The 22,078-nt window shown below is 42.6% G+C and overlaps 1 pseudogene; it reads left to right on the forward strand.

Annotated features, from left to right (window-relative positions):
- The first annotated feature begins 763 nt into the window (after window positions 1-763).
- On the forward strand, window positions 764-881 carry LOC126482767 (5S ribosomal RNA; annotated as a pseudogene).
- The last annotated feature ends 21,197 nt before the right edge of the window (window positions 882-22,078 follow it).

Here is a 22,078-nt window from a genome sequence, read left to right on the forward strand (position 1 = left end):
CCCACACGGCTTGGAGTTTTTACTGCCTGTCGTCGTGCTTACGAGACACCACCTTAGCCAGTAAGGTCGCCGAATCTCTCTCCAGTTGATGACGTTTGGAGCATTTCGGGTTGGCACCTCCAACCGACTTAGGATTCTGACGATCGAACGCGCCAATTGGACGGAATTAGGCACGATGTCCCTCACGAGGACATCCAACAATTGTGTCAATCAACGCTAAGCTGAATAAGCGCTGCATAAGGGCCAGATGTGTACCAACTTGTTACTAACTTGCTCAATTTGTGGAGCTCTTTCTCTTGAGTAAATGTTATAATTTTTGTAAAATTGTAATCATTTGAAACTTCCTGGCAGATTAAAACTGTGTACCGCGCCGAAACTCGGACTCGGGACCTTTGCCTTTCGCGGGCAAGTGCTCTACCAACAGTTGGGAGAGCACATGCCCGCGAAAGGTCCCGAGTTCGAGTCTTTGCCTGGCATACAGTTTTAATCTGCCAGGAAGTTTCATATCAGTGCACACTCCGCTGCAGAGTGAAAATCTCATTCTTGTAATCATTTGTTTGTCTGTACATGTACATCACATCTATTGTTTTCCGTCCGATTTGGATAATTCCTTCGTGGTGTGTCTGTATTTTCTTTTTTTCTTGATCTTAGTGTCTTTTAGTTAAAGCTTGAGTATGTTTGACCATAGCGCAAGGTATATTTCTGTATATAACATTCTGTCTCCGAATGATGCAGGCAATACCCGAGGTTATAGAAGTTCAAAGGCAACGGCCTTGCCGCAGTGGATACACCGGTTCCCGTCAGATCACCGAAGTTAAGCACCGTCGGGCGTGACCGGCACGTGGATGGGTGACCATTCGGGCCGCCATGAGCTGTTGCCATTTTTCGGGGTTCACTTAGCCTCGCGATGAAAACTGAGGAGCTACTCGACCGAGTAGTAGCGGTCCCAGTCAAAGAAAACAACCATAACGACCGGGAGAGCAGTGTGCCGACCACACGCACTTCCTACCCACGTTCTCAGCTGAGGATGACACGGCAGCCGGATGGTTCCAATGAGCAACTTATGGCCTGAAGGCGGAGTGATAGAGACTCAAACAGAAAACTTAAACTCACCACGCAGAAGTTTTTTTACATATCGACGCAGTGCTCGTGTCGTAACGTCTTCAGACCACTGTTAATGATCGCAGTGTCGCACCCAAGTGTCCTACGCAGTTTATAGTGCGGAAAATTCAGCTAACTACCTTTTTTTATAAATTAAAAAAATGTTCCAGTAAAGTTTTGAATGCTGGGCTGGATTAACTTGCAAAATCTTCAGCATCAGACGGGGATGCTAAGGTAGCGCTCGCATGCCAATGAAGAATGATAATGGGCTAGAGACATTACTGCCCAGAAAGACACTTTAGGTCGAAGTATCTGATGAGTGTTTAACTCACAATCTCAGGCTTATAGAGGCGAGTGACCCTACGCTTTCATTACGTAGTGGAGTCCTAGTCTGGATCACCAGAAGACGCTTCGTGCAGCTAGTTTCCTGTAACTCAGTTGTCCATTATATTAATTTAACTAAGGGGACGATTAAAAGTAGGTGAGGAAAGAACTAGGTCGGTAAAAACTAGGTGAAGGAGTCGAGGACAGTTTAAAGAGTATCTAAATAATTGGGAATGTTATTAAAAGTAATTTACAACTATTAACTTTCAAATGACAACGTATGTCAACTGTGATTTCATTAAATGGAAATTGATCTGAAATGCGTTCAGGGGTCGGTTGAATCTGGGGAGATGTAGTGACCGTGTGTTACAGCAGCATCTGGCGAAATCTTTGTCTTATGCATTTTGACAAGATTCATTATGTTTCAAAGTAGTCATAGATTTCTCCTGCAATTTTTTAAAAAAAGTACTCGATCTGTTTCTCACATAACTAGCGATCATCAGGATAGTATGTGACACCTTCGAAGACCCGGTCGCCAGCTGCTAATGCCCCCAAAGTCATCTCTCCTCACGGAGTGCGCATGTATTGTCCTCAGACGTTGCACACAGTATTAAAATTTCAACTATTCATTTTCTGCTGATGATGTGAGGAACAGCTGATAGCTTTTGCTTATAGGTAAGTAATGCAGTGATTATCGTGATACTGTTAAGCTGCAAATTTAGAAATCAACAGAGGTCCATGTCAATCGCAAGTAACAAATACCCTTTTACGTACAGCGTACTGGAATGATTTACTTTTTATTTTTAACTGCTGCGAAGTTAGAGTAGGACATAAATCATATCTGAATTGGAAGTGAAGGTCGATTTTGAGGTGTGGTGTATATAGGCTTCCAAGAGGCGTAGATATGGTCCTTTTTTTATACACAGCTGTTATGGTCGCTTGAGAAACATTTAGTCACTTGACGTCCAGCAATTGAACTTTACTGACGCGTTTCGAGTAAACTATTCTTTAGAATATCTGCAGAAAGGTTACGAAAGTCACGAGAACACAGCTTTTTTTAAAGTTATTACTAAACAAAAAAACTAAAAAGCGTAGAAGAACCAATTAAAATAAACATATCAAGGGATACGACACGGCATATTATCAGGGTACAACTGAGTGAAAAAATATAACGTAGCATACAACGTGTTACACCACCTATTGGCCAAATTTGTTACTTTGTACGTAATGTTGTATGTTCTCACTCATTTGTCACCTGGTGTTGGTACTGGTACGCGGCGCTATACCGTGTGTACGAAACTCCTTACCTCGTTTGGTAAGGTCATTTTTTAATTTTATTATTTGTTGTTTACTTAAAATAAAAACTGTGGTCCTCAAGACTTCTGTAATCTTTAGGCAGACATTCTGAACATGAGTTCAAAACGTCAGATGGCTATGAGCACTATGGGATTTAACTTCTAAGGTCATCAGTCCCATAGAACATAGAACTACTTAAACCTAACTAACCTAAGAACATCAAACACATTATTTCCCAAGGCAGGATTCGAACCTGCGACCGTAGCAGTCGCGCGATTCCAAACTGTAGCGCCTATAACATGAGTTCATTCGATACAAATCAATAAACATGAGTTGAGGAACATCAAGTGACTGATATAACTATGCAGACGGAAGTGACGAATGAAAATGTGAACGCAGGTGAGAATTCGAAACCAAGGTGTCCTGCTCACAACGCAGATGCAGTAACCATTATGACACACTGTTTATGGGGCATACTAAGAAGGCTGAGGTGTGATGCAGCGTCAAGGGTAACCGCAGCCGTGGTCTCCGAGCAGATAGTCTATGCTGCTGCAAACGTCGTCGAACTGTTAGTGCAGATGGTTGTTGTCTTGCAAACGTCCCCATCTGTTGACTCAGGGATCGAGACGTGGCTGCACGATCCGTTACAGCCATGCGGATAAGATGCCTGTCATCTCGACTGCTAGTGATACGAGGCCGTTGGGATGCAGCATGGCGTTCCGTATTACCGTCCTGCACCCACCGATTCCATATTCTGCTAACAGAGTAAGTAGGCTGTTTAGGTTTTCTTACTCGTAACGCCACGTAGCGCTCTGTATGAAAATCACTGGCTGTGCTGTGTGCAGTCTGTGACTAGTTTGCTTTGTTGTCTGCCATTGTAGTGTTGGGTAGCTGGATGTTAACAGCGCGTAGCGTTGCGCAGTTGGAGGTGAGCCGCCAGCAGTGGTGGATGTGGGGAGAGAAATGGCGCAGTTTTGAGAGCGGATGATCTGGACGTGTGTCCATCAGAGACAGTAAATTTGTAAGACTGGATGTCATGAACAGATATATATATATATATATATATATATATATATATATATATAATGACTTTGGAACACTATTAAGGTAAATACATTGTTTGTTCTCTATCAAAATCTTTCATTTGCTAACTATGCCTATCAATAGTCAGTGACTTCAGTAGTTAGAATCTTTTATGTAGCTGGCAGTATTGGCGCTCACTGTATTGCAGTAGTTCGAGTAATGAAGATTTTTGTGAGGTAAGTGATTCATGAAAGGTATAGGTTATTGTTAGTCAGGGCCATTCTTTTGTAGGGATTATTAAAAGTCAGATTGCGTTGCGCTAAAAATATTGTGTGTCAGTTTAACCACAGTCATGTATAATTTTTCTAAGGGGACGTTTCATATGTCGACCCTTAGCCGAGGATACCTCACTGGAATCTTCTGATTTTTTCTTGTAGTTTGTGTAATTAGTGTAGTTATTGTTTATTGCTAGCGCGTAATTATAGAGAGAATTTCCTTTGTAGTTGCAGTTTTTCATTGTTCTCCAGTAAAACAGTTGTGGCATGCATGTAGACTTGCACCAAGTATTTTGTAGCTGTGCTTGCAATTAACTATTTTTTTATTTTTAGTGCTATGTTAATGTGTTTCATTATTTTTCTCTTCAAATTGTGCTTTTGTGTGTTATCGTGTGAAATATTGTGACAATAATGGCGTGTGAAAAACGTAATACTAGGCTCCAAAGTAAACTGAGAAATTACAGTGAAGACGAAAGGAGTGTGTTAGCGCCACCGTGTAATGAATTAACTAATGTTCAACATAGTAATTTGGTAATTGTGCATAGGGAAAATGAACGGGCGGCAAATAATGGTGTAAACAGTGAAACAATTAGTGAACAGGGAAGCATTATCGATCGATCGGTCGGCAACAGCTCGCCTCAGGAATTCGAAATGACAGGACACAATCTTGCAAATACTGCAGATTCAGGTTTTGGACCCTCACCGTTTTCTCTAATAAGTCAAGACACATTTTCTGCTTTTCAAAATGCGAATATTTCTGGTTCAAATGCACTGCCGAATAGCACTGAGGAACATGTTTCAGACACCAATACATCGTTATTACAATTAATGCAAAAATGGGACAAAAGCTTCAAAAGTTAGACACAATGGAACAAAATCTTCAAAAGTTAGACGCAATGGAACAAAATCAGAGAGAAACACAGCCAAAGTTAGACACAGTGGAACAAAATCTTCAAAAGTTAGACGCAATGGAGCAAAATCAGAGAGAAACACAGCAAAAGTTAGACACAATAGAACAAAATCTTCAAACGTTAGATACAATGGAACTAAATCTTCAAAAGTTAGACACCACGCTTGAACAAACACGTGCAGATTTAACTACTGAGTTACATAACATCGAATCGAAATGTCAAAAAATCTTTAATGATGTAAAAACACGAATTTGTGAGCATTTTCAGCCTATTTTTTGGCGACATGAGACTACATTACAGAATCACGAAGCAGCCATAAAAGAACTGCAAACTACTGTTCACGAAAATCATGCGACCTTGCAAGTTAAAATTGACTCAGTTGCATCTACCGATTCGGTTGCGCAACTAGCAAAAACTCAGGAAAACTTAAAGGACACAGTAGATACGATTTAAACACAAATGGACATTCTGAAACTTGGTTCAGAAAAACACACTGAGGAAATAAGTACACTATCGGAGAAAGCAGCCGAACTTTCGGATCAGTTCACTAACTTATCTGCAAAGGTAGATGATGATCTGAATGACACAAGACCTGTAGCTACCACTGACACAGAAGAGTATGAACAAATTAAGAAATTCAAACGAAATCAGAATCAAATTAATATGCAACACAAAAGAGAAATCCGGGAAGTACAAGATCAGTTGGCACAAGTAATACAAAAATTACACATTTCAGAAGACACTCGCGCTCCAACACGGGAAGAGGGACTTAGAAATACCGAAAAGCCACAAAATAATAACACAGGGCATTTCGGAAATTATGAAAGAAACTGGCAAGGTGCACCGAATTTTGAGATGGAACCGCCGACACGACGTAACATTGACCGATATGCTACTCGCCGACACGATGATTTAGACTATAAGCTGTTCATTACTACACGTAAATTCAAAACATTTAAGAATTCCGGCAACGACATTCATCCACAAGCGTGGCTTCATCAAATCTATCATTGTTTTCCTCCAAACTGGTCATTAGAGCACAGATTAGAATTTATGTGTGGCTATTTAGAGAACGAACCAGCTGTAAGAGTGCGATCGGTCATTCACGATTGCCACAGTGAAGGAGAATTTTATCATGCCTTCCTCTCAGCATATTGGTCTCAAGCTACACAGACCGAGTAAAACGTAACATCATAATGATGAAACAATTCGAACAATCTGAATTCTCCAGTCTTGTAAAATATTTTAAGACATGTTGCACAAGAATCAGTCTGTGTTAAACTCATACAGCCCCTCAGAACTCATCCGCATTTGCTTAATCAAATTACCTGAACATTTACGACATATTATTTTGGCAGGACGTTGCAAAGACGACATTCAAGCTTTTCAGGGTATCTTACAAGAATTAGAAATTGACACTGACAATCGCGGAACGCGAAAACAAGAACACAACAATTACAGGTCACGTCCGTCGCAATTCCGCGATGAAAGAAATAATAACTGGACACGACAAGGCTATTCTCACAACACAAATCGTGACCAAAACAGACATCACCCTTATGACAACCGTTGGCAGAGTAGTAATAATTACAGGGAATGATCACCTCTCCGTGGTAGTGACTATCACAGAGACAATCAGAGAAACAGACAATATGAGAACCAAAATAATTATTATCAAGGGAGACAGAATAGACGCAACGGTCCAGCGCGCAGTTACGATTAAGGGAGAAATTCTCCACCACGTGACCGACAATAAAGAAACTATGGAAACTACCGACATGACGACAGACGACATAATCATAACGACAGACCTAAATTTCATCAAAACTGGCGGGATTCAAACAGGACTCGGCCCTCTCGACAAGATGAATTTGTAGAAGTTAGATCTCCAAATCCCAACAACGACGCGCGCCAACAAAGAAACAGACAATGACTTGCACCGCAGGCAGCCACGTGCGCCGGCTGGCTCAGAGAAAAATAACATAAGCTAACCTTGAGAAAAATTCCAGTATTCCTTATCGACATATACCGCATGATAATTGCGTTCAAGTTGAAACTCTGAATACTATGAAGAGTAAAGGATTGCACAACATTTCACATAGTAAACCGCTTATTGAGAGATAATCTGTTTTTTAACTTAGTCTTTGCTATAAAATTTTTCACTTCACGTTACTGGTACTCGTTGTCACACTTACAAACTGTTAACATGCAACTATGTTTTAAAGTTAACTATCCAGTCAAGAACCTAGGGAACTTAGACAAGTAATTACAAATGCATTGTTATAGTGAACAGACGACACAGTGTTGTTATTTGTACATTCTTCCTTGTTAGTTGCACGATTATGTAACGAATATATGGCTTACATACTTAGAACATATACTGTTAATGTGATTTTAATGCAACATTTTGGTTTACTTGAAAAGACATTCTTTATTTGAAGTACTTTATGTGAGGTTACCGATGACTTAGTATTTGGTTTCTTTGACAGCTACACGAGTATATCACAATGCTACTAATATGTGATACGATTTACATTGTTGCTTCTGCGGTGTATCTGTTTTATATCTGCACAGTTTTTCTGAATTCTTCTGGAAAGTAAAACATGTTTTAGTAGTAACTTTTGTGGTATAGCTACAATGAGAGAGCCTTTTTCGTTGCACAACAATAGATTACCATATAGTTCTTCCTTGATCACGGTACTGTACGTAATAACTACGATATCTATGCGCATAGCATTTCCCTTTTGTTTATTGCGAGGTAAGTACATTGACTTCTACAGAACTTTGCTTACGGACGACGATAATTACTACACTTAGCACATTTTTAGCGTCAGGTAGTGACAGAGATTATCTTACACAGTTTAGCACTACAGTACACGTATTTGAGTGATTGATTTTGTACTTAAAACATTTATTTTTAAAGATTTTTGAATTACAATGATACAAAGGTTTTCTGTGATACATTTCATTCCATTGCTGTAATCTGTAACACCTGAGGGTATAATTACATTAATCCTCAGGGGGGTACACGCTTACTTTGTGAACCATGTGTTTGGCAAGCACGAGGAGCCCTAGCTAATATGGTATTTGCTTATACAACTTTACACATCGGTACCATATTTCTCTAACACATAAATTACACAGCTAGCTGATCATTTAACTGAGAGAGACAAACATTTATTTTACTACATCAGTGAAAGATGTTTACGTAATTACACAGTTGGACAACTTCACAGTTATGAAATTGTATTTTGTCTGTACTTTGTGAACTGTTCATATTTTTTTCGGAACCATTGTGATATTATGAGAGCTTTGAATGATATATTTGGTATGGGATCACGATTTTTAAAGTACGGTTCAGGTAGATGACACTATTGAAATTAGCAGAGAATTTTTTTAGGTTTTGACATTATTGCAGAAAGCTACGACATTTTTGAGATTTGGCTGAGGTTTTATGATGTTATTATTACGAAGACGATGTGTATTATGCTGTTGAGGTATGTTTATGATCAATGAGATGATGCTATATGAGGAATCTGATTATGCTATGTATTTATTATGATGAAATACTGAAGATGTGTTGATGAATATGTATATGTGTAAAAAGGTAAGGAATAAGGAGCAGTGGTTAGGGACTCTGACTTGTGAAAAAGGATGATGGAAACCAAGAATCTTACTTTAAAGAGTTATGAAATGTGTGTAAATGCGTGAATGTATCACAATGCCAACGAAAATTTTTTGGACGCTATTATATTTGAAGGATTTTGTTTCTACACATCTGTAACGCAAATTCTCAACCTGTGAAATTTTATATGAGACTGTCCTGTAGTGCAAACTGGTGTCGTAAATATTTCGGTAAGAAAGTTAAGTGACCACCTTCACGTAATGCATCGTGGGCACCCCACTGCGCGCCAGTCGCCTCGAAAAAAGCCATTAATGTGTGCCTTTCAGAGGCACAGGTGGAGAAAAAAAGGAGGCCATTATCCTCGCTATTGACATTTCTTTGTAGAAAGCATCGCAAATACGACACGCTCAAACTTGAAAACATGTGATTATACTGGTGAGCTCGTAATTTATAATATTTACTGAAATGCCTAATGAAATGATGAGAAACATTTTACATCTATTGTCTTTCTAGTTGGGAGATTGCTCATTTTGTTTAATATCTGGTCTACAGCTGTGTTGCAGCGTTGGTTTTATAAAATAAAATTAAGTGCATTTGCTAATGTGAACACTTTCTGCCAACAGATCTATTAAATAATGATTTTATGATCCACATTCTTCGAAAAAGGAGCACTTGGAATGGAAAGAACAGAAAAAAGGATTAATAACAGTAACTGCATACATAATTTTCTTTTCAACTACTTGGTAAATTTTTTGGTTGAGTAAGTTATCGTGATGCATCACTCGAGTGTTAAGATGTGACATAGGTATTAAACATGGTCATTTTTACTGTAATATTTTTTCTGCTTGAGCTTTGTCATGTTTAGATATAAGTTATTCCATTTGCTGCTGCTGTTTGCCAGGCTTAGTGCTACTAAATATCACTTTGTACTACTCTGTTAAGCCAGTTTTACTACTGATTTATTTTTCTTGTTGCTGCACATTGGCTCATATTAGTTGTAATGTTGCATTTGCTTGGTAATTTAGATTTACTGTAGCTTGCTTTGCCAATTTCCATTTTTTTGTCATTGCTGTTTGTGTTAATTGTTTTGTGCTGCTGCATTGCCTCGTCCCTTAGTTTGGCATCTGAGCTCAATATATTTAAGTTAGCTTAAGATGGGGAAGGCTATATAAGAGAACGAGTTGTGATGAATTGGAAGAAATGCATTGAGAAGTTATATGAAAACGATTTGGGCCTAAAGGAGTATTGTACACTGAGAAATAATTATTTTGAAAGAAATATGAATAGAATACCGTAAGCAGGTATAAATAGGACCTTTTGGGAATAATGATGAATGAAAGGAGATCTCCAAGAAGTAAAAAAAGTTTTGTTTGCAAAATACTGCAGTAAAACAAACCCTGTCCTTCCCTTGTGTTATCCCACTATGTGTTTGTGTACCCTTGGGTATTTGTGTTCTTCCTGTCTTTATGTGTTTAGCTAATGAAATTTATGTTCTAGAATTTTTGAAATACTACACTCCTGGAAATGGAAAAAAGAACACATTGACACCGGTGTGTCAGACCCACCATACTTGCTCCGGACACTGCGAGAGGGCTGTACAAGCAATGATCACACGCACGCCACAGCGGACACACCAGGAACCGCGGTGTTGGCCGTCGAATGGAGCTAGCTGCGCAGCATTTGTGCACCGCCACCGTCAGTGTCAGCCAGTTTGCCGTGGCATACGGAGCTCCATCGCAGTCTTTAACACTGGTAGCATGCCGCGACAGCGTGGACGTGAACCATATGTGCAGTTGACGGACTTTGAGCGAGGGCATATAGTGGGCATGCGGGAGGCCGGGTGGACGTACCGCCGAATTGCTCAACACGTGGGGCGTGAGGTCTCCACAGTACATCGATGTTGTCGCCAGTGGTCGGCGGAAGGTGCACGTGCCCGTCGACCTGGGACCGGACCGCAGTGACGCACGGATGCACGCCAAGACCATAGGATCCTACGCAGTGCCGCAGGGGACCGCACCGCCACTTCCCAGCAAATTAGGGACACTGTTGCTCCTGGGGTATCGGCGAGGACCATTCGCAACCGTCTCCATGAAGCTGGGCTACGGTCCCGCACACCGTTAGGCCGTCTTCCGCTCACGCCCCAACATCGTGCAGCCCGCCTCCAGTGGTGTCGCGACAGGCGTGAATGGAGGGACGAATGGAGACGTGTCGTCTTCAGCGATGAGAGTCGCTTCTGCCTTGGTGCCAATGATGGTCGTATGCATGTTTGGCGCCGTGCAGGTGAGCGCCACAATCAGGACTGCATACGACCGAGGCACACAGGGCCAACACCCGGCATCATGGTGTGGGGAGCGATCTCCTACACTGGCCGTACACCACTGGTGATCGTCGAGGGGACACTGAATAGTGCACGGTACATCCAAACCGTCATCGAACCCATCGTTCTACCATTCCTAGACCGGCAAGGGAACTTGCTGTTCCAACAGGACAATGCACGTCCGCGTGTATCCCGTGCCACCCAACGTGCTCTAGAAGGTGTAAGTCAACTACCCTGGCCAGCAAGATCTCCGGATCTGTCCCCCATTGAGCATGTTTGGGACTGGATGAAGCGTCGTCTCACGCGGTCTGCACGTCCAGCACGAACGCTGGTCCAACTGAGGCGCCAGGTGGAAATGGCATGGCAAGCCGTTCCACAGGACTACATCCAGCATCTCTACGATCGTCTCCATGGGAGAATAGCAGCCTGCATTGCTGCGAAAGGTGGATATACACTGTACTAGTGCCGACATTGTGCATGCTCTGTTGCCTGTGTCTATGTGCCTGTTGTTCTGTCAGTGTGATCATGTGATGTATCTGACCCCAGGAATGTGTCAATAAAGTTTCCCCTTCCTGGGACAACGAATTCACGGTGTTCTTATTTCAATTTCCGGGAGTGTATATTATTTTATTTGTAAAGATGTTTAGACATTATTTATTCTGTTTTGTTTCAATGCTCATGTATGAAATTAATGTTTCGAAAACTATTCACATTATTTTATATATTTACTTATGTCATAATTCCTGTAATACTGATGTATAAGTTTATTTCTATTCTTTTGTAAAGCCTGTGTTACTACAAATGTTATCTGTACTGTTATATTCTTTAATTATGTATTTTGTACCTTTGTAATTGTATTCTTATGTTGTAAATTTATAATTGTATAGACACCAGTTCTTCAAATTAAGTATCATTTCACTGCACTCGTTTCTGTTGGTCATAATATAAGCACAGTATGTGAGAGGTAGGGACTGTTAGTGTTTGCACATGTGTTGATAATTCAGCAAGGGACTGGTTAACAGCACTGCTGGTTCTAAGGACAATGCCAAAAATGTTGTGCGTGCACAAGTGGTGGTTTATGGGTTGCTATATTCTCCGCAAGACTCTTCGATGGTGATTGTGCACCTGCATAGTCGCAATAGATGGCTGCTGGTCGCCTCTACAAGGACTGCACTGGGTCTGCACCTCTGGTGGCCCACCAATACCATAATCTCTACCAGGACTAGAGTGGGTCTACTCTGTGACGACCTACCTACCAATATTCTTCAAAACTTCGACTGACTCTGCTGTGGGTTAGCTCTGTTGTGGACCATTACCTGTCTGCATGTCAAGAGTCAGCACTGTCTTTCTGTTGGAAGGACAACACTACTTCTTCAAAACTGCATTGAAATGCACTACTTCCGTGTGCATTGTCTTTTACTGCTCAGACTTTGAGAAAAAAAACCTGTAATTTTACTGTGATGAATGATCAGGACTGTCTTTATGGACTGTGAGAAAATTTTAGCTTTTGACCAACATTGTATCAATAAGCGTGTGCATATGATTTCTTTGTTATTATAATTGTGAAAAAATTTTTAACAAATATGTATTGGCCAGTGCTCAAAACAATTTTTTGTGGGGAGCATGGGGGCTATGTTTAAGTTTTCTTATTGGTAACGCCACGTAGCGCTCTGTATGAAAATCACTGGCTGTGCTGTGTGCAGTCTGTGGCTAGTTTGCATTGTTGTCTGCCGTCGTAGTGTTTGGCAGCTGGATGTTAACAGCGCGTAGCGTTGCGCAGTTGGAGGTGAGCCGCCAGCAGTGGTGGATGTGGGGAGAGAAATGACGGAGTTTTGAGAGCGGATGATCTGGACGTGTGTCCATCAGAGACAGTAAATTTGTAAGGCTGGATGTCATGAACCGATATATATATATATATATATATATATATATATATATATTACGACTTTTGAACACTATTAAGGTAAATACATTGTTTGTTCTCTATCAAAATCTTTCATTTGCTAACTATGCCTATCAGTAGTTAGTGACTTCAGTAGTTAGAATCTTTTATGTAGCTGGCAGTATTGGCGCTCGCTGTATTGCAGTAGTTCGAGTAATGAAGATTTTTGTGAGGTAAGTGATTCATGAAAGGTATAGGTTATTGTTAGTCATGGCCATTCTTTTGTAGGAATTATTAAAAGTCAGATTGCGTTGCGCTAAAAATATTGTGTGCCAGTTTAGTGTTGATCAGAATAAGTAAAGAGCGAAATGTCTGAGTACGTACAAATAACGTAAGGGGTTTACCAGCACAGTAATTCAATACTTTTTCTAAGGGGACGTTTCAACAGTCATTGGATTTCGACCAACATGAGCAGCAACGTCGCGATACGATAAACTGCAGTCGCGATAGGCTACAATCCTACCTATATCAGAGTCGGGAACGTGATGGTACGCATTTCTCCTCCTTACACGAGGCATCACAACAACGTTTCACCAGGCAACCCCTGTCAACTGCTGTTTGTGTATGAGAAATCGGCTGGAAACTTTCCTCATGTCAGCACGTTGTAGGTGTCGCCACTGGCGGCAACCTTGTGTGAATGCTCTGAAAAGCTAATCATTTGCACATCGCAGCATGTTCTTCCTGTCGGCTAAATTTCGCGTCTGAAGCACGTCGCCTTCGTGGTGTAGCAATTTTAATGGCCAGTAGTGTAGTTTCATCTGATCAAATGGCTGAGTTGTTCTCCAGCGACCTATCGGATTTGTTGATGAGTCTGGTCACATTTTGAAGGGAAGAAAAGATTTCTAACACTGAGAACTTCGTAAGATTTTTGCTTGTATACAGTCTGTGCCGATCACATAAAGATATTCGATGTAATTGGCAGCAGAGAAAATGGCGTGATTTAATCATTGCTGTTTTCCCCTCTTTTCTCTACCACTCTCATGTCAGAAAGGAACAACATGGAAAACATTTTTTAAAAATTAATTTAGAAGAGTGCTTAGAGTGCTTACAGGGAAAATATAAATTAATGAAACTACTGAGCTTCCTTGACGGACCGTAATGTCTCTTGCAGCGGTCTCTCCGCGATATTTTCAGAAATGTTATAAATTATATAACTCAGTACATATCTCGCAATATCTCTTCTTATCTTACCGATTCCTAAACTTTAATATACGGTGATTATCAATGCAAAGTAGTTTCAAGCTCAATTATTCCTTGGAGCGTCCATTTACTCCATGGAATAGCTTCTCTGCTATCTGTTTTCTCTTATGAAAAGAATGAAGTAGTGCTTGCCGATTAGCCGTGAAAGAATAAAGATGTATATGTATGTTTTGTTGAGCTAGTCGCCATCTTGATGAGATTCTGTATGAGAAGGAATTTAATACATGAACTAAACTAAAGTAAGTGTGTTCGCGTATTATTTAACTGAATGTTATTGACAGTGTCTGCTTACTACGCTGTGTTGCACGGGATCAGTGGGGAACGTATGATTTACACTGGACGATCCTGCTTTTTGTATGCTCAAGATATCCAGTTTATTACTTCCAATAAATAGGCTAACACGGTCTTACCAGCAGATCTCCGGTCTTCCCCATGTGATCACCGAAAGTTGATAATTAATACAAATGTTTTTAGGAGATCGACTGACAATTTTTGTCGCACCGAGACTTCGAAATTGCTTCACTGCCTTATGGAATTTAAGTTAAGCTCAATTTAATCAGGATAGAACAGTATTGAACTGTGTGAATGTGATAAGCCTGCTTTGTGAATGAAAATTCCCTTAATATACGCATGTTTTTTACTATCCTGATCACTGAAGCTAAATCAGGCCGGTGTGAGAGAGGTTTTTAAATTTTAGATCCCACAAAAAATATTAAAGGACGAAGGTGATTGTTTCATGCCGGCTAGAATACATGTTCAGTAAAATAATAAAATAAGAGGTAACACAACAGCCGGCCGGAGTGGCCGAGCGGTTCTAGGCGCTACAGTCTGGAACCGCGCGACCGTTACGGTCGCAGGTTGGAATCCTGCCTAGGGCATGGATGTGTGTGATGTCCTTAGGTTGGTTAGGTTTAAGTAGTTCTAAGTTCTAGGGGACTGATGACCTCAGAAGTTAAGGCCCATAGTGCTCAGAGCCATTTGAACCATTTTTGTAACACAACAGTGTAGACAGAGACTGTAGCTTCGTTGAAGTCAACAGAAACTAAGAGAAGCGAAAGTAATCGAATGTGAGAAGGAAAGCTAAGGTAAACACCAGTGACGAATGTGTGTTCTATTTTTCTTTTCATACAGCGCGTTAGAGGAGTTTTTCTCCTTCCCGCGGCTGTGGTACGTTCGGGCGAGGAGCAGAGGCAGACAGCGCGTTGCAGGCGGCACTTCCTGTGCGGAGGCGGCTCGGGGGAAAGCCCCGCGGCTGCCATTCATCATTTCGCGGGAGATCTCTCTTAGCAGGAAGGAAATGAATAAAACGTCGGCGGGTCGGACGCGCGAGCCGAGCGCGCCGTAGCAGCGTCTGAAGCCGGCGGGGCAGGGGGCGCCCCCGGCGTAGCGCGGCGAGGCGCTGCCATTGTGGGGCGCCGGCAGGATATGGCTGCCATTACTGCGACAGCAAGGGGGAGGGGCGCCAACGGCAGGCTGTGCCAGGCACCTGCCGGGCAGCGGCGTCGCGCCTGCAAGTTGGGCCGCGCACGCTGTAGGCTGCACGCTGCACCTCGCACTCTTGTCTCTAACCTCTCGAGTTGCATTCAGTAACAGCAGAGGCAGGCGCCGTTCGCGGAGTTGCTCTGAAACTCACCTCTATAGCTGTCGCTGCTGAGGCTGTGAAATGACAGAAATATCTGAGGTAAAGGGATTTGTATTAACATCCCGTCATGCAGTCGTAACTTGGGTTCGTACCAGGGCCGTCAAAATCAAAGGGTCACAATTCTCCAATGACAAAGATGAGGACAGAAGTGAGAAAGTTAAAAAGAAAAGTGAAACATTAGAAAATACGAAACGCATCGGTTACGAGCGGCTTTCGATAAGTAATGTAACACATTTACACTATTAGCCATTAAAATTTCTACACCACGAAGATGAAGTGCTAAAGACGCGAAATTTATCTGACAGGAAGAAGATGCTGTCATATGCAAACGAGTAGCTTTTCAAAGGATTCACACAAGGTTGGCGCCGGTGGCGACACCTACAACGTGCTGGCATAAGGAAAGCATCCAACCGATTTCTCATACACAAACAGCAGTTAACCAGCGTTACCTGGTGAAACGTCGGTGTGATGCCTCGTGCAAGGAGGAGAAATGCGTACCATCAGGTTTTGATAAAGGTCGGATTGTAGCCTATCGCTATTGCGGTTTATCGTATCGCGACATTGCTGCTCGCGTTGGTCGAGATCCAATGACTGTTAGGAGAATATGGAATCGGTGGTTTCACGAGGGTAATACGCAACGCCGTGCTGGATCCCAAAGGCCTCGTATCACTAGCAGTTGAGGTGACAGGCACGTCTCGATCCCTGAGTCAACAGATGGGGACGTTTGCAAGACAGCAACCATATGCACAATCAGTTCGACGACGTTTGCAGCAGTATGGGCTATCAGCTCGGAGAGCATGGCTGCGGTTACTCTTGACGCTGCATCACAGACAGGAGCGCCTTCGATGGTGTACTCAATGACGAACCTGGGTGCACATCATTTTTTCGGATGAATCCGGGTTCTGTTCAAAACATCATGATGGTTGCATTCGTTTTTGGTGACATCGCGGTGAACGCACATTGGAAGCGTGTATTCGTCATCGCCATACTGGCGTATCACTCGGCGCGATGGTGTGGGGTGCCATTGGTTACACATCTCGGTCACCTGTTGTTCGCATTGACGGCACTTTGAACAGTGGACGTTACATTTCAGATGTATTGCGACCCATGGCTCTACCCTTCATTCGAGCCCTGCGAAACCCTACATTTTCATGGACTGTGCGGCTGGTCCCGGCGGAGGTTCGAGTCCTCCCTCGAGCATGGGTGTTTGTTTAGGATAATTTAGGTTAAGTAGTGTGTAAGTATAGGGACTGATGACTTTAGCAGTTAAGTTCCATACGATTTCACACACATTTGAACAAACCCTACATTTCAGCAGGATAAAGTACGATCGCATGTTGCAGGTCCTGTACGGGCCTTTCTGGATACAGAAAATGGACTGCTGCCCTGGCCAGCACATTCTCCAGATCTCTCACCAATTGAAAACATCTCGTCAATGGTGGCCGAGCAACTGGCTCGTCACAATACGCCAGTCACTACTCTTGATGAACTGTGGTATCGTGTTAAGCTGCATGGGCAGCTATCCAAGCTCTGTTTGACTCAATGCCCAGGCGTATCAAGGCCGTTATAACGGCCAGAGGTGGTTATTCTGTGTACTGATTTCTGAGGTTCTATGTACCCAAATTGCGTGAAAAGGTGATCACATGTCAGTTCTAGTAAAATATATTTGTCCAGTGAATACCCGTTCATCATCTGCATTTCCTCTTGGTGTAGCAAATACTTCAAATGGCTCTGAGCACTATGGGACTTAACTTCTGAGGTCATCAGTCCCCTATAACTTAGAACTACTTAAACCTAACAAACCTAAGGACATCACACACGTCCATGCCCGAGGCACGATTCGAACCTGCGACCGCAGTGGTCGCGCAGTTGCAGGCTGTAGCGCCTATAACCGCTCGGCTACCCCGGCCGGTTTGGTGTAGCAATTTTAATGGCCTGTAGTGTATATTTCCTCGACCATTTTCGGTCGAAAATGTACGGAATTTGTTGTGAGACACCGTGGAATATTCTCGTTTCAGCCCCTAGAGTCTCGTAAAGATCCAGTAGGTGACAGAGATGTACGTAGACTTCAAAATGGCGTCTCTAACGGAGATGCGTTCCAGGTACAGAGCTATCATTGAGTTACTTTAGGCGGAAAACCAGAGAAATGTAGATATTCATAGGCGCTTTCGGAATATCTGTGGATGTATGGCAGTGAACAAAAGCGCGGTGAGTCACTGGAAGAAATGGCTGTCACCATCCAAATAAGGTCCCGAAAACCTGTCCTATCTCCGCTATGCCGACCCTCTGCACACGGCTGTGACTACTGTAATTTGGGAACGTGCTGACACTCTTATTCGAGGTAACAGAAAGATCCCAATCAAGCATCTCGCTTCTCGACTCATTCACCAGCTGAGTTGCTCAAAGTTGTGTGCTCGCTTGGTTCCTTGCCACATGACACAAGCTAATAAAGGGCAATGAAGGACTGTCTGTGTAGAATGCTTGCTCGTTACGAGGATGGTCGTAAAAATTTTTTTGTCCAATGTCCTCACAAGCAATGAAACATGGGTTCGTCACTTCGAACTGGAAGCAAAACTGAAATCCATGGAGTGGCCGCCACACCACCTATGCCCTGATGAAAGAGTGTAAATCCGCGTCTGCAGCCCATTGATTCAGGGGGACTGACCTTTAGGAACTCTGAAGGATTTTTCTGTGTGATGTCCTCCCTCACGCTGCAACGAGCCATTCCGAGATGTATTGTGCTATTGTGAGTAAATTGAACGAACGACTACAGCATCTTCGTCGCCACAAAGATGCAAAGGAACTTCTCATGACAACACAAGGCCTCTCACAAGTTTGCACACCGAGAGGAGCTCCCTGCTGTTCTTCCTCATACACCCTGCAGCCCACACCTCAAACTTTCCGTCTTCCGTCTATTCGACCCTACGAAGGATGCGCTCCATGGAAATCAATACATGGTTGATGGAGAGGTTATTGACGCAGCACGATGTTGGCTCTGATGTCGACTAATAGAGTGGTACGGCCGGCTGCTGCTACGGTCGCAGGTTCGAATCCTACCTCGGGCATGGATGTGTGTGATGTCCTTAGGTTATTTAGGTTTGAGTGGTTCTAAATCTAGGGGACTGATGACCTCAGATGTTAAGTCCCATAGTGCTTAGAGCCATTTGAACCATTTTGACGAGTGGTACGATTCGGGCGTACAGGACCTCTCTGTAAGGTGGCGTAAGGCCGTTGCATTGTACGTAGATTAAATTGAAAAGCCAAAAGAGTGGGGAATAATATGTTGTAGTGAAACGATGAATAAAACCGACCTGATTTTAGGTAAAACGCATTACTTGTTGAACGTCCCTCGCATGTTCACAAAAGGCCGTAGCATGTTGATGATAAGCATTTGCGTTATGGAAATATTTCTTTGAATGCAAACTACATGGATTTTAGTCCCTGCAGACTAGTCCAGCAGCTCACATACAGCTGACATGTATACTATGGGCGGTTTGCTTCCGCAGTGATTTGTGAGATATCTTGCTTAAAGACCGATTGCACCGTCCCAATATCCAATTAATGGACCAATGTCCCCTACCTGCTTCATTATTATTTTTATTATAATTTAAACATTATGGCACTTGACTTATTCACCGTGTTGCTTCCCAGTACAATTTTGTTGCGTCTGAATTACAATCACTTACTTTCATACAGTGTTTTATGTCCATAATGAGAGTTTCACTCTGCAGCGAAGTGTGCGCTGATATGAAACTTCCTGGCAGATTTGTGTGCCGGACCGAGACTCAAACTCGGGTCCCTTGCCTTTCGTGGGCAAGTGCTCTATCAACCGAGCTACCAAACCACGACTCATGACACGTCCTCACAGCTTATTTCTGCCAGTACCTCTTCTCCTATATTCCAAACTTCACAGAAGCGTACCTTGCAGAACTAGCACTACTGGAAGAAAGGATAATGCGGAGACATGGCTTATCCACAGCCTGGGGGATGTTTCCGGAATGAGATTTTCGTTCAGCAGCGGATTGTGTGCTGATATGAAACTCACTTGGTAGAGCACTTGCCCACGAAAGGCAGGGGTCCCGATTTCGAATCTCGATCCGGCACACAGTTTTAATCTGCCAGGAAGTTTCATATTAGCGCACACACTCCGCTGCAGAGTGAAAATATCCTTCTGGAAACATCCCCCAGGCTGTGGCTAAGCCATGTCTCCGCAATATCCTTCCTTCCAGGAATGTTTTTTCTGTACGGGTCGCAGAAGAACTTCTGTGAATTTTGAAAGGTAGGACGCGAGGTACTGGCAGAATTGAGGCTATGTGGACGGGTCGTGGGTGGTTCTTGGGTAACTTAGTTGGTAGAGCACTTGTCCGCGAAAGGCAAAGGTTCCGAGTTCGAGTTTCGGGCCGGCACGCAGTTTTAATATGCCAGGAAGTTTCACTATTTTATATGTTCATGATCGAACCAATTATATGAGACAGAACACATTCTGGGGACGGCAGGATAAATATCGTATGGAAATGGGTGACCAAACACTCATTTCCAGTTGTCAAGACGAGTATCGCTACTGCTTCTCTGCTTGGTCCATCAGCGACTACCGAGTCGTCCATGAGGCTTCCCCTCACGTGAGATTTTACTGGACTATTCTTCCTCAAATGTGTGGTTAATGATGCGATTTTCTGAAAATTACTTGTTAGTTTTTCCAGTCTGTTTAAATTTGCATCCTTTGGTTAGAAAATCCGCTGTTTCATCACCGCCTTAGAGGTAGTGAGGTGGTATTCACAGAATTACAATTTTTGTTCTGTTTACTTACTTCTTGTACTTTATTATCTTGAACGGTTTTTGGATGTTGTTGTCGACAACTGCCGATATTGTTGCTGTGGAATCAAAAAATATAGCTGGATTATCGAATGTGTGTATATGGTTGTTTACCCCACTTGTTGCATTTCTGATGGCTTGAACTTCACCTTCAAAATTTGAGCGGTACGGTGCTAGAGTTTGACAGAAAGAGAAAATATTACTATATATTCCTACGCCAGCGTACATCTTTTTCCATTAATGAACCATCTCTCCAGTTGTGGCGCTACTGATCTTCAGGGTATTTCAGAGTTTTATTGTTTCCAAAGCTGTAACTATCTCATTCCAGTTTGATATTTATCCCTTATGTATAGTGCACTTATTGATAACTGCATCATATAGATGAGAATCTTAGGTTATTGTTTCCAGAATGAGAACAGGGCGTGAGTTGTGCTTCGGTAGCTCAGATGGTAGAGCACTTGCCCGCGAAAGGCAAAGGTCCCGAGTTCGAGTCTCGGTCGGGCACACAGTTTTAATCTGCCAGGAAGTTTCATATCAGCGCACACTCCGCTGCAGAGTGAAAATCTCATTCTGGAAACATCCCCCAGGCTGTGGCTAAGCCATGTCTCCGCTGTATCCTTTCTTTCAGGAGTGCTAGTTCTGCAAGGTTCGCAGGATAGTTTTTGTAAAGTTTGGAAGGTAGGAGACGAGATACTGGCAGAAGTACAGCTGTGAGTACCAGGCGTCAGCCGTGCTTCGGTAGCTCAGTTGGTAGAGCACATGCCACCGAAGGCAAAGGTCCCGAGTTCGAGTCTCGGTCGGGCACACAGTTTTAATCTGCCGGGAAGTTTCTTAGGTTATTGTTAATATTTTGTGTCAAGTAACTGACACAGACGTGTATATTTTGACTCATAATTGGATTTGAACGTTTCTTACCCATTAGTAAGGATGCTAGAATAGAAACAGCGTAGTTGAAGCAAAAACGTGGCCAGCTAATGATACCGAAGCCATGTTTTAAGAGATGTTCTGAGTTTGAAGAAGAGATATGACCAGTAGCTGACAAGGGAGCTTCAGGAAAACCCTGCACGTGCAAGATATGGAGATGGAAATCCCTAAGTGTAGACTATTTGGTGATGGGGATAAATCGCACCACATTTAATCACCCAACGTCTCACACTGGAGGTCAAAATACACATATTGCGACCATTAATTGCTGAAGACACTTTGTGCATTAAAAACCTAGTAAAGTATCTCTTACTATTCAGTAATGGTACTGGCTAGTTGTAAGTGAGTGTCAAGGACAGAAACCGCACAGTAAACACAGTTTCCATGCGGGCAAGAGAGGGTTAAGACCATGATTGTTTTGTCTCCTTGCGTAAATGAAATCGAGTCAAGGGTCACAACCCACCTCTACAAGACAATCTTGAATTACTTATGAATCTATTCACGTCATTCGATCCAAGACAGCAACTGCGTCCTGTCTACTAACAAAACCTCTCTCCACTCATCATTTTCGTTTGATACACCTCATGATCTTCGTCTCGTTGGTGAGGTTCAACGGACGTTAATCGCAATATTTATTCAGAAATAAAGAGCTTGTTTGGAATTCACAATCGTGGAAAGCTGGAGCA

The sequence above is a fragment of the Schistocerca serialis genome, chromosome 5 (genome assembly GCF_023864345.2).
Source record: "Schistocerca serialis cubense isolate TAMUIC-IGC-003099 chromosome 5, iqSchSeri2.2, whole genome shotgun sequence".
Lineage (NCBI taxonomy): Eukaryota > Metazoa > Arthropoda > Insecta > Orthoptera > Acrididae > Schistocerca > Schistocerca serialis.